Raw genomic sequence first — 11,610 nt, 5'->3', positions numbered from 1 at the left:
CACTCACTCAGTACAGACCCTCTGACAGTATGGCACTCCCTCAGTACTGACCCTCTGATAGTGCAGTACTCCTTCAGTATTGACCCTCTGACAATGCGGCACTTCCTCAGTACTGACCATTGTCGTGGTTCCCCAGGACGACAATTTGTTTGTACCTATTCAAATATTAAAACACAGAGAGTCTGAGGAGCGATCTTCCAAGCAGTGAACTTTATTTTTCTTAGCATAAGAAAAACAGAGCTGAGATTGTCCGGAGCAATCTAAAAAAGCTTCAGGGCTTACCGCCTTTTATATACATTTTAACTCCATGATTCAAACTCTTATCTTAATTTACAGCCGTCTTATCTGCTTTCCTTACTTTGGCCACCACTGTTTATAGTGAGCCTCTATCTGTCTCAGTCAAGACTGGTCGTTTCTCTCTCTGCTTCGTCAACCATGGTAGCCATAAGTCAGTCCTTATCTCGTCTCTGTAAACTTTCTTCTTGTGAAACAGACAGTTCTGCTGACCAAGGCCGAATGTATACAAAAACAGACTCCTTTATAGCCCTTATTTATGGGCAACCATTTTAGTTAAGCCCTGAGCTGTTCATTGTTTTCCCAAGTGACTGTTGTATTTTAAATGTTCGGTAAAGCTATACTCTTTTTCTGGGTCTTCTGCTTTAATCATATTAACTATACTTGATTACATTAGGTCACACAAAGTTATCCTGAGTTCACACTCATCTCAATACTCACCTAAATCTACTTTATCATTTCACTAAAACCTATGATTCTAAACTTGGTACCTAACTCATACAATATCCAGTACAAATTCCCTTACATGTCCCCCCTTTGAGGCTATTCCCTAGCCTCACACAAATTACCAAGCTCAAATAATCCCCTTACTGGATCCCATTTACAATTTATTTTAAACACTTTTTGCAGGCAATGTGGAGGAGCCGAATACTTTGGTCAGGGAACAACGCCCCTAATTCTTCTTTATCATAATTCATCTATCCAGGTTCTAATTCTCGGGTCGCTCCCCCAGATTGCTTGCTCCTGACAGTCATCAGCCAAAAACCTTCCCACCCTTGTCAAGGGAAGGAAAAAAGACTGATTCCTGTGTACAGACTAAGTTCTCCAAGTCTTTTGCGAATTTCAGTCAGGTGCTGTTGTTGGTACAAAGCAATCGTCCATTATTATAGTCCTTTCACAGAGTGACGAGTTTCCATCTCGACCAGGGTCATGGTGAATCCGCTCATCGGAGGCAGCTCAAGGTTTTCCCTTTCCTCCGTTTTTCCTCGCGAACGTGAGCAGCTTGTAACCATCATCTGCCGTGTTGCAACTCTGGTAAGGAAGGATCTCAGGGCGGGTAAAAAACAACAAAATATGAGTCCTAGAACGGTTATGATTATGATTGCTACAGCTCCAGCTTTGGCAAACCATGCCCCCCATCTTCCGAACAGCCTATCCAACCAATTCCATGCTTCATGCCCAAACCCAGCATTTTCTTTCACTTCTGCCCTAAGATTCTTCAACTTATTCATGGCCCGTGTAAATGACCCCTCTGGATCAGTGTTGTTAGGGATAAATGTGCAACACTGATCTCCAAACATAACACAGACCCCTCCTTTCTCCCAAATAGTATCCGTACTCACTGATCGCCTACGTCTTGTTTGTCTTAATACTCTACCTTCCTGATTCCGCACCCCTATATCATCTGCATCCCGCTTTCCCTTGTTACGGGTCAAGGAAGTCCCCCAGGGAAACAGTTTCCAAGTCCCATGTGGGGAACGAGGCCCTCTCACCGTCCTCACCTCCCTCGGCACCGTGACTAACAGGCTGAAGCTGGGCATTTGTATCATCAGCCAGCTCATGCACAGAACCACTCTCATCATCATTTATTATTTCTGCTGTACTTTGGCTCTGCTCCTCCTCCTCACGATTCTCCTCGTGTAGTTCTATCTCTTCCTCGCTGCTACTTCTATCCACCCTACCTCTAACTTCAGTCTCCCTTCTCTCCCCTACCCCGGGTACCGTTCTGGTACAATGGTTCAAGTGATACCACAGTGTACTGCCTTCTACTTGCAACGCCGTGGGAGATACTCTGGTGACTTCAAACGGCCCTTCTCGTCTGGGTTCATGCCAACGTCTCCGGAACTTTCTGATGTATACTTGATCTCCCGGTGTGATCTGGTGTCCTGTGGCAGGGCTCTCCTCCTCCTTGGCCTTTTCCTGTTCAAAAATAGTTCTATGTATAAAAGTTAATTGTCGTACATACTCTCTTGCATCCTGATCTAAACACTCCAATGTGGGGCCCCCTGCTCCCCCGATCTTTGGCACCGGCATTACTCTTCCTGTCATCATCTCATGCGGGCTTAAATGTGTGATTCTGTTTTCCTGACTCCTGTACTGCATTAAAGCCAATGGCAGAGCATCTATCCAGTTTTTTCCTGTCTCACTACAAATTTTGCTTATTTTCGCCTTGAGGGTTCCGTTTGCTCTCTCCACCATTCCTTGGGATTGAGGATGATACACACATCCAAACCTCTGCTTTATACGGAGTGCTGAGAGTGTCTCTCTCAGTGCCCTCCCTATAAAAGCAGATCCATTGTCTGAACTTAATTGCATGGGTATGCCAAATCTTGGGATAATTTCTTTTGACAGGAAGTTAATTACCGTTCCAGATCCTTGATCTTTGGATGGCGTTGCTTCTATCCATCTGCTGAATCTATCAATAATCACTAGCATGTATCTTTTTCCTCTTACCACCTTTCCCATATCCACATAGTCCATGCATAGATGTTTAAACGGCCCTTCTGGAATGGGTATGTGCCCTATTGGGGCAGTAATGCCTTTCCTGATATTATTCTGAGTACACACCTCACACAGACCTAGTATGTAGTCAATTGAGTTTTGCAGGTATGGTGACCAGAATCCTTCTTTCTTAATCTTCCTAGCCACTTCTCCTCTCGCACAGTGATCCACCCCGTGTGCTTCACTAATTAGTACGGTTAGTAATGATGTGGGTGCTATGATCAATCCTTCCCCATTTCTCCATATTTTGTCATGTTGTCCCTGTAATGCTCCTCTCTCTCTCCACATTGTTTTTTCTGCTACAGGGGCTTCTTCCTGTAATTGTGCCACATCTTCTAATGTGATTTGAGGTTCGATATTCCCCACACCTGGCCCTGGGTGCGGCCTTGCTATTTCTACTGGGGCTATCGTAGCCTCAATGTATCCTGATGCTTCTTTAGCCGCCTTGTCAGCTTTGGTATTTCCCTGTGTGATGCTATCCGTTCCCTTTTTATGCGCCTGACACTTAATTATGGCTAATTCCCTTGGGCCCATCATAGCCCTTATTAAAGCCCTGATTTGAACTTCGTGTTGAATTGGTCCTCCTCCGCTTTTCATAAATCCCCTTTGCTTCCATATTGCCCCAAACAGGTGACAAACCCCGTGGGCATAGGCTGAATCAGTATAAATTTCCACTGCTTCCCCGTTTGCTAATTCACATGCTCTTGTCAGTGCTTCAAGCTCCGCTAACTGGGCTGAGCATGGCTGCTCACATTCTTTTGCCTCCACTACCTCAAATGTTTTCCCTTTCTGTTCAACTACTGCATAGCCAGCATGATTTCCCCTATGATCCCTATGGCACGAGCCGTCAACATACAACGTTCTCTTTTCTTCTGTGTTTAACCTATCTGCCTTCAGATCTTTCCTCAGTTTCATAAACACTTTTGTCTCTCTCACACACTCATGCTCCTCTCCCTCATGTGGCAATGGCATATAGTCAGCTGGGTTGGCCCTATTGCACTTTACTATCGTAATGTCCGGGAATGTGGTCAGCATTTGAAAATGGTGAATTCTAGCCGGCGTCAGAACAAACTTCCCTTTTTCAATCAATTCAGCTATTTTATGGTATACATGTATGTTTATCGGATATCCCATTGTGACCGTAGCTGCCTTTTCGTACGCCCACCAAGCTGCTGCCAGGCCTTGATAACACGGCGGGTATCCCATTGCTACGTCATCTAGCTTGGTACTATAATATGCTACAGTCTGCCTTCGCCTTCCCTTGCAACTTTCCTGTGTTAACACTGCTGTAGCAAATCCGGCTTCTCTGTTACTCACAAATAAATCAAAGGGCTTGTCATAGGTCGGTAAAGCCAATGCTGGTGCCTGTGCCATTTCACTCTTTATATTCTCAAATGCTTCTAGCGCATCTTTGTCCCATTTTAGTTTGGCTTTTAATTCGTCACACCCTGCCTCCTTCATTATCTTTCGTAGTGCCTGCGTTTTTTCTGCATAGTTTTCCACCCATTCTGAACTGAAGCCTGTCATTCCCAAAAATGTCATCATTTGTCCCACCGTCTGTGGCTTCGGAATTTTCAGTACTGCTTCTATTTGCTGTGGAGCTATCCCCTTCTGTCCTGCTGATATTTCTCTCCCCAAGTATTCTACCTTTCTCTGGCACAGCTGCAGCTTCTTCCAGGATACTTTATGACCCCCCTCTGCTAGTCTTTTCAAAAGTTTTAAACTATCCTTCCTGCATTGTTCTTGTGTTTCTGTGCATAATAGTAAATCATCCACATATTGTAGCAGTGTTCCTTCCAACTGTATTCCTTCTAAATCTGCTTTCAACACCTGATTGAATACATGTGGGGAATGTTTAAATCCTTGGGGCATTCTATTGTATGTGTATTGTTTCCCCTCGTACGTAAATGCAAAGAGATACTGACTTTCTGGAGCTAGTGGCACACTAAAAAATGCTGAACATAGGTCGATTACCGTAAACCATCTACTTTCAGGTGGTATATTTGTCAGCAAGGTGTAAGGGTTTGGAACTTCTACGGGCATATCTTCCACTACCTCATTAATTGCCCTTAGGTCATGCACCAATCTCCATTTTTCTCCGTCCGCCTTCTTTACTGGTAGGAGCGGGGTATTACACCTACTCCGGGTTTCCTTTAATACCCCTGCTTCTATCAATCCCTTAATCGTTTCTCTAATTCCTTCAATTGCTTCTGTGTTGATTGGGTATTGTGGTCTATAGGGCCCCTGGCGTCCTGTCTTTAATCTGACTTCAACTGGATTAGCGTTTTTAACCCTCCCTACATCCGTGTCCTGTCTGGACCACAACTCCTGTGGGAGGGAGTTCAAATCCTGCTCTAAGCTCTCTCTCCATTCCCGCTCCTGTTTCTCACTTTGCACTCCTATTGTTATCTGCTTTGGTGTCCCAAGCATCCTAACATCCAAAATTATTTTCGTCATTTGTCCATCGCTGGACGTCCAAATATCCGCACTGTCTGTCTGTACAAATTCTAAGTCTTGCGCTCTTAACACCATGGGTCCTAGGTCCTTTGATCTATATCCCGGATTAACTTTCAATGTGACATGTGGCTCCGCCCCAGGTACCGAGAACCATTTGTCAATCCATTCATTCCTAACGATTGCGAGGGCCACTCCCTCTAGTCCAATTAAAATACTTCCTGACTTTATTTCCTGTTCTCGTCCTGCCTCCTTTTCCCATTTCTCTTGTATTTCAGGTGCCTGTCCTTCATCAAATATCATTGTACTATGTAATTCTGTTCTCGGCCACTTGGCTTGTGGAACCCAAGTGTCTATAAGTTTTCCCCAGACTGTCCAGATCTGTTTTTTAATTTGTTCCTCTATATCTCCCAGCCAATATACATTAACCCCTTCCTTTCCTGGTACCTCAAGTGAATACATTCCCATCAAATCAATTCCTTGTTCGGTACATTCTAATTTCAGTCCCAGACCTAGGATTGCGTCCCTTCCCAATAGATTTAAAGGAGTTTTATCATATACTAAAATAGGTACATGGGTAGTTTTATTTCCAATGGTAATAGGCACCGGCATCGTCATTTGAGCTAGTGTTATTTTCCCCGAGAACCCCACAGTTTTTACAAACCGGTTTGACAATGGTAGGTGATCCGCATATTTCGTTTGTATGCACGTACATGTGGCACCGGTGTCTATCATCATGGGGACCTCGATCCCGCCTACTCTAGCATTAACTATAGGTTCCTGCTCTGCGGTTTCTGTTATTTGTACGTACTGTCCTACCATTTTGGGGTTCTCTGGGCCTCTCTATGCGAAACTCTGATGGTTCCCCGGCCCTTGAAACATCGGGACGCTGTTCGGCGACCCTTGGATCAGCTGTTGGCCTGCCTGTTGCTGGTTTTCTCCCTGTCTGGTGGAATTCCGCAGGCAATTCCTTTTTATGTGACCTGTCTCCCCGCACCCCCAGCACACACCTGGAGGGCCAGGCAGTGGTCCCTGTCTCGGAGTCTGATAATTAACCTGTCCCTGTCCTCTCTGATTCTGAAAGGGTGGCCTACCACTTCCCTGTCTTTTCCCATTTTTATTCCAGTCAGTCTGATTTTGTAGGGCGTATCGGTTTTGATAATTTAGGCTGTGGGCTTCTGGGTTTATGGGCAGTGGGAAGGCAGAAATGTTATAGGTTACGATGGGCTGGCCTCCATCTCCGCTTCCCCCTATTATTAGTGCAGGTATTTCCCCTGGCTTCTGTTCCACCATCATCGGTGCTATTTTTCTGGGCGTGAGATCTTCTTTTGCCTTTAGCTTATCTTTGTTTTTGATCTCCTCCAATTGTGCCTGAAGGAGTTTACGTTGTATCTCCTTCAGCTGTTTGTCTGCATTCTTTTCATCTTTGCGATGTCTTTCTACTGCATGGGCAACATAATCCACAAACTCCCGGTAACTTTTTGAGTCCAAGCCCACTACATCCTCCAGTTTTGTTTTAGCTGAGACTGGCAGGCCCTCTAGAATTGCAGCCCGGAACATGGAGTTGGTCAGCGGGTCTGTTAGAATGTCCCTCTCCGTGTCCCTTCTCCACCTTTTTAATTGATTTTCCACATACACAGCTGCATTCTCCTCCTCTCCCAGTGGCTCTCCCCTTAGGGTTTTTACATCCATTCGATTGGGGTACATATTCCTTAGTGCCTGCCATATGTCTTGTCGGTACGGGTCCATTAGTGTCCCGTCTACGTTTGGGTCATGAGCTGCGGTCTGGATTCCGGCACGTCTCATTACTTCTGCCATTTGGTCCATTCCTAGCACTTTTGTCAGGAGAGCTTTGATGTCACCCAGTGCCATCCTTTTTCCCACCATTCCTGCTTCCAACTGTCCAATCCACCTTCCAGCCCCATCCAAAATATTGGGTAATTCATTAATTAGATTAGGCAAATCCTGACCTGACCAAGGGATATACTGTGCTCTGCCACCTTTCAGAATCACCGGGAACACCTTTTTCTTTCTTTTTTCCACCTCTGGAAACTTTACAGTTTGGTGTCTTACCCGCGTCGATTTTCTTTGTTCTCCTAACACTGATTGTCCCCCTTCGCTGTCACTACTTTCTCCTGTCTCTCCTTCCGTCTCTTCCTCGACTCTTACTGGGTGCTTCCACGTCCATGCATCCCCCTTTTCTCGTCTTTCTGCCTCTTTGCGCCTTTTCCCACATTTTTTCCTCTATGCTTCTTCTTCTTTCTCTTTCCTTTCTGCTGGCTTTGACCCTCTTTCCTTCTATTTTTCCCTGTGACGCCTCCCTTTCACCCTCGCAAGAATCAGGACTTGTTTGTCCCTCATCTTTTCTTCTATCATTCTCTCCCTCCTCTTCTCGTTCCTTTTCTTTTTCCATTCCCTTTTTTGCCCATTCCAAAAGGTCTATTACATCTACTTCGTCCTGCAACTGCTTTCTCTTTTGGCTTAACTCATCCAACTCCTCTTCTGTTTTCCTCGTCTCTTCCTCTACACCTTTTTTCTTTTCTAGCTCCCTTCGTTCCCAATCCTCCATCGTCATCGGTTTTGTGTCAAATGCTCCCTCAAAATTCATCGTGCCTGATATAACTGGATATAGTCCCGTGGAACCCTGTTCCTCTGAGTATGGGGGCGGGACTACATTTGGATCTTCTAATTTTGCTTTTTCCTGAAGTTGCACTGGCATTTGCATCCATATTTCCCTCCATGCCCTTCTCCTTTCTTTCCCTTCCTTTTCAAACAATGCCAGTATCTCTAGTTCTTTTTCTCGCTTCTCCTTTCTTTTCTTAGATTTATCTTTTATTTTATAGTTCTTTATCATTCCCTTCTGGTCCTCACATCTCTCTACGCACCAAGTGCCTTCCTCCGGCCACGGTGTATTAGTTTTACTTGTTCTTTTGGCCCATTTTTTAGAAACGTGTTCTATGTCTCCCCTGAGGGCTGGGAATTTATCCCCTAATGTTTCCACTGGTGTTTTAACTTGGTGTGCCATTACTTGTCTTTTCGGATTACTGTCACAATTTTATCACTTAATCCGTCAGAGTTGGGTGTTACAGTGATTATTACTTGCTGTGTCGTTTTTCCGTGTTCAGTCCCCTGTTTACCTTTCTCTTGGGTTTCTCTTGACAATATCTGTAATTCTAACCGGGGTCTCGATATCCACTTCCCCGTAGTCCCCTGTCCCGGCTCTATCTTCCTTTCCCGGGCTAGAGGGTAGTAGGTTTTTACGTGCTCGTCTATGTCTATAGAAACCCTATATCTATCAGATTCCTTTATTAATTTCCCTAGAGTTTCCAAGTTTATTTCGTCTATCCAATTCCTATCGGCTATTCTTTCCCACTTTACATACGGCCACTCGTTCTCTACCTCTTTTAAGTTAGTTATATGTGTAATTTCTCCCCAATCCAGTGTTGCTTCCGTTTTTGTTATTTTCCTTTCTTAATTCCCTGACTAATCTTCCTTCCCAATCGATTATACCCCTCTTTCCGCTAGGCGGTTTTGTCAGTGTGACCTTTCCACGTTGTTAGTTATTACCCTACCTGTGTTCCGACTCTCCTTCTTATTTCTGTCCTCCACGCTGCTGTCTCAGACCAGTTTGTTCAAATTGGTCTTTTACTTTCTCTATCCTAGCTGTTAATCCCCCCCTCCGGGGTTAGGTTCCCCTCCTATGCTTTTGACTACCGTATTAGGTCAGAGAGTGATCTCTCACTGATCTCTCTCCCTCTCGGTTGACGTCTCTTACCCGAGGTCCTGGGTAGGTTTGGACTGGCAGATTTTCCCCACACTTACTCTCTTCTGGGCAAGTCGTATCCTGGAAAAACCCGCTCCAAACCGGTTGACTTAACCTAATTGCATTACCTTAGCGTTCGGTCTTTTTCTCGTCTCCCTTTTTACCCACTCACAGACAATACAGTATTCACAGTGCGCTTTGCATGCAAAACTCTACTCTTCAGATCAGACTCAGTCTCTCAAAACTATTTTACCCAATTTGGTTTTAGTTATGCAGGATATCTTTGTGGTTGGGGAGATCCAGGACCAGCAAAGAGCTGAGTGCGCCGGGCCTCGAGATCCCTTTTCTGACAACAAGGATTTACGTGCAATACAAATCTGCTTACCTTGCTGTCAGAATGCCGGCTTTGGGATGTCCAGCCCCGGTCGGACCTTCGCCTCCGCCACTCCTTCCAGATGCTTTTCTGGGCGATCTCTCACCAACCCTGCTCTCACAGCGCCAATTTTGTCGTGGTTCCCCAGGACGACAATTTGTTTGTACCTATTCAAATATTAAAACACAGAGAGTCTGAGGAGCGATCTTCCAAGCAGTGAACTTTATTTTTCTTAGCATAAGAAAAACAGAGCTGAGATTGTCCGGAGCAATCTAAAAAAGCTTCAGGGCTTACCGCCTTTTATATACATTTTAACTCCATGATTCAAACTCTTATCTTAATTTACAGCCGTCTTATCTGCTTTCCTTACTTTGGCCACCACTGTTTATAGTGAGCCTCTATCTGTCTCAGTCAAGACTGGTCGTTTCTCTCTCTGCTTCGTCAACCATGGTAGCCATAAGTCAGTCCTTATCTCGTCTCTGTAAACTTTCTTCTTGTGAAACAGACAGTTCTGCTGACCAAGGCCGAATGTATACAAAAACAGACTCCTTTATAGCCCTTATTTATGGGCAACCATTTTAGTTAAGCCCTGAGCTGTTCATTGTTTTCCCAAGTGACTGTTGTATTTTAAATGTTCGGTAAAGCTATACTCTTTTTCTGGGTCTTCTGCTTTAATCATATTAACTATACTTGATTACATTAGGTCACACAAAGTTATCCTGAGTTCACACTCATCTCAATACTCACCTAAATCTACTTTATCATTTCACTAAAACCTATGATTCTAAACTTGGTACCTAACTCATACAATATCCAGTACAAATTCCCTTACACCATCCGACAGTGTGGCGCTCCCCCCAGACTGTCCCTCTGACAGTGCTGCGCTCCCTCAGTACTGATGCTCTGACAGTGCAGCACTCCCTCAGTACTGACCCTCTGACAGTGTAGCACTTCCTCATTACAGACCCACTGACACTGCGGCATTCCCTCAGTACAGACCCTCTGACAGTGCAGCACTCCCTCAACACTGAACCTCTGAGAGTGCAGCACTGTCTTATTACAGAACCTCTGACAGTGAAATGAAATGAAATGAAAATTGCTTATTGTCACAAGTAGGCTTCAATGAAGTTACTGTGTAAAGCCCCTAGTCGCGGCATTCCGGCGCCTGTTCGGAGAGGCTGATCCGGGAATTGAACCGTGCTGCTGGCCTGCCAAGGTGTGCTTTAAAAGCTCAGACATAATAATGAGGGAGGAACCCCAGGTAAAAGCTGGCTCAATATTCAGGCCCTGGAAACACTCCTTCACCTCTGACAGTACAGCACTCCCCCACAATACTGACCCTGCGACAGTGCAGCACTCCCGAAATTCTGGCCCTCTGACAGTGCATTACTCCCTCAGTACTGACCCTCCAAAAGTGCAATGCTCCCTCTGTACTGAGGGAGGGTCGCACTGTCAGAGAGTCAGTACTGAGGGAGGGTCGCACTGTCAGAGGGTCAGTACTGAGGGAGTGCGGCACTATCAGAGGGTCAGTACTGAGGGAGTGCGGCACTGTTAGAATGTCAGTACTGAGGGAGTGCTGCACTGTCAGAGGGTCAGTACTGAGGGAGTGCTGCACTGTCAGAGGTTCAGTACTGAGGGAGTGCCGCACTGTCAGAGGGTCAGTACTGAGGGAGTGCGGCACTGTCAGAGGGTCAGTACTGAGGGAGTGCTGCACTGTCAGAGGGTCAGTACTGAGGGAGTGCTGCACTGTCAGAGGGTCAGTACTGAGGGAGTGCGGCACTGTCAGAGGGTCAGTACTGAGGGAGTGCTGCACTGTCAGAGGGTCAGTACTGAGGGAGTGCTGCACTGTCAGAGGGTCAGTACTGAGGGAGTGCTGCACTGTCAGAGGGTCAGTACTGAGGGAGTGCGGCACTCCCTCAGTACTGACATCCTAAGACAGAGCGAGTCAGAGAGAAAGGGAGAGAACAGAGAGCAGCGAGGGAGAGACACCAAAACTGACCCTCTGAAAATGCAGCACTCCTTCAGTATTAACCCTCTGACAATGTGGCATTCCCTCAGTATTGACCCTCTGACAATGCGGCACTCCCTCAGTGCTGGCCCTCTGACAGTGCAGCACTCCCTCAGTACTGACCCTCTGACAATGCAGCACTCCTTCAGTATTAACCCTCTGACAGTGCGGCACTCCCTCAGTACTGATCCTCTGAGATTCAGCATTCCCTCAGAT

The 11,610-nt window shown here is 45.7% G+C and overlaps 1 long non-coding RNA gene across 1 annotated transcript; it reads right to left on the bottom strand.

Annotated features, from left to right (window-relative positions):
- Positions 1-1,607: 1,607 nt before the first annotated feature.
- Positions 1,608-9,483, bottom strand: LOC119950566. Its single transcript, XR_005457361.1, has 2 exons — positions 9,399-9,483; positions 1,608-2,214 (listed from the first exon to the last, which is right to left on the bottom strand). It is a non-coding gene; the product is annotated as an uncharacterized LOC119950566 (long non-coding RNA).
- Positions 9,484-11,610: the final 2,127 nt, after the last annotated feature.

Source organism: Scyliorhinus canicula, chromosome 16 (assembly GCF_902713615.1).
Source record: "Scyliorhinus canicula chromosome 16, sScyCan1.1, whole genome shotgun sequence".
NCBI lineage: Eukaryota > Metazoa > Chordata > Chondrichthyes > Carcharhiniformes > Scyliorhinidae > Scyliorhinus > Scyliorhinus canicula.
This window is presented reverse-complemented; position numbering and strand designations above follow the sequence as displayed.